Here is a 1795-nt window from a genome sequence, read left to right as displayed (position 1 = left end):
GATGGTTTTTGGTTCTTAAAACCACAAATATATCTTCTTATGGATCAACACTTCAAAATAAAACACAGAAGAATGATTTTAGTGCTTTTTCAAACCTCTGATCTTTTATGAAATTAATATATCTACCTTAAATAAATAGGTTATTTTAAATATTCTGTTCATTTATCCATCCATTTTTTACTGCTCATCCAGGTTCAGGTCGTGTTTAATGATTAATTAACGATACTATTTGGAATAATTCATGGCAACTGTGATATCAGTGTCAATAAGTAACTGAAACAGGCATTAAATTGTATCTGTGTGACATTTAAAAGGTTTGAATAAGTGAAGTTCAGAAACCCTGAAAACATTTAAAGCCTTTAAATTGAATTTGACAGGTAAAATCCTACAGCGTTATGAGCTTAATATCATGGTGGTAGAAACAGAAAAGATTGAGTGATAAGTTTTGTGCTGTTTGATCTAACTTGTGTGTGTGTGTGTGTCTCAGGGAACACGCAGGCTGTGGACGAGCGCACTGTCACGCTGGGTTTCCATCAGTGGCTCGCCAGTGTCACGGAGAGGATCCACCAGACGATGCACTACCAGTTTGACGGTAAAGCTAAAGCACATTCATGAGACTAACCAGACGATAAATCAGCTCATCATATCTGTCATTATTAAATGATTTATTGTTGTTGTTGTTGTTTATGCACCAGGGAAACCGCAGCCTCTGGTCTACCACATTCCCCAGGAGTTCTTCAACGCGCTGCAGCACCGCCTGTCGCTCGGATCCAAGAAGAGGCGGCTGCCGAACTTCACAACCGGTGGGAGAACCAACTCGTTAAATTATGTCCAACAGAATTTTTAATTAGACCTCATTAGTTTGGTCATTTCTCAACAACAAGTGTGTTCATGGAAATCTAAATCAGACCCAGATTTCTGAGCTAAACCCAGCACCACACGTTTACACAAGTACTGAAGTGCAGGTTTGAGGAACTTTCACTTTTACTTCTTTTTCCATTTTATGCCTCTTTATATTTTTACTCCACTACATGTGTTCGATTGCTGCAGTAAATACTAACTCTTCAGATAAAGAGTTTACACACAAAAACATATACAGCTTCTAAAATACAACATATTGTCAAGATTAAACCAGAAGCAAACAGATCTGAAATGGTTTTAATTAAAAAACTGTTAAAAGTAAAATTATTCAGCATTTCACAGAAACAGCGATTAGGGAAAAAAAAAAACAACAACTTTATTTATAGAGCACTATTCATACAAGAGACTGAAGGCGGATTGAAGGACAGTCCAATAGACAATAGAAAGATGGAAGATGATGAAATATTTAAATGAAAATAAAAACAGAAACCAGTAAGAAATAAATAAACAGGTTGCAGCAGAATTGTGTTTTTTCTTCTTCCCTCTCACATTAATCACCTCATGACCCCTCAGATTTATCTTGGGCCCCTTTGAAGGAGCCCTGACCCTTAGGTTGGGAACCAGTGGACTTCACTCCTGAGCTGAAGTATTTAAAATCAGCTGCAGCTCCAACAGCGTCATTTGACAGTGTTGTATTGGTGCTTTTACATAAGAGCAGGATCTGAATTCTGCTTCCACCACTGGACGAACAACCGCACAAATATGTGAATAGATGTGGACTCTCTTGTTCTCTCTCTCTCTCTTTGTCTCTTTGGCAGCGTTTGTGAGAAACGACGGACTTCCTCTCGGCTCGTTCTCCAAGTACACCTGGCACATCACCAACCTCACGCAGGTCAAACGCATCTTCGACACTCCAGAGGTAAAAACACTCTCC

At 38.7% G+C, this 1795-nt stretch overlaps 1 long non-coding RNA gene across 1 annotated transcript; it reads left to right on the top strand.

Moving 5' to 3' along the window:
* Positions 1–7: 7 nt before the first annotated feature.
* Positions 8–1774, top strand: LOC111655312 (uncharacterized). Its single transcript, XR_002760798.2, has 3 exons — positions 8–592; positions 696–803; positions 1680–1774. It is a non-coding gene; the product is annotated as an uncharacterized LOC111655312 (long non-coding RNA).
* Positions 1775–1795: the final 21 nt, after the last annotated feature.

Source organism: Seriola lalandi, unplaced genomic scaffold (assembly GCF_002814215.2).
Source record: "Seriola lalandi dorsalis isolate HSWRI2012SDOR001 ecotype SW California unplaced genomic scaffold, Sedor1 jcf7180001975271, whole genome shotgun sequence".
Classification (NCBI taxonomy): domain Eukaryota; kingdom Metazoa; phylum Chordata; class Actinopteri; order Carangiformes; family Carangidae; genus Seriola; species Seriola lalandi.
Note: the sequence above shows the minus strand (reverse complement) of the source record. Positions and strands in the feature narration are given on the sequence as shown.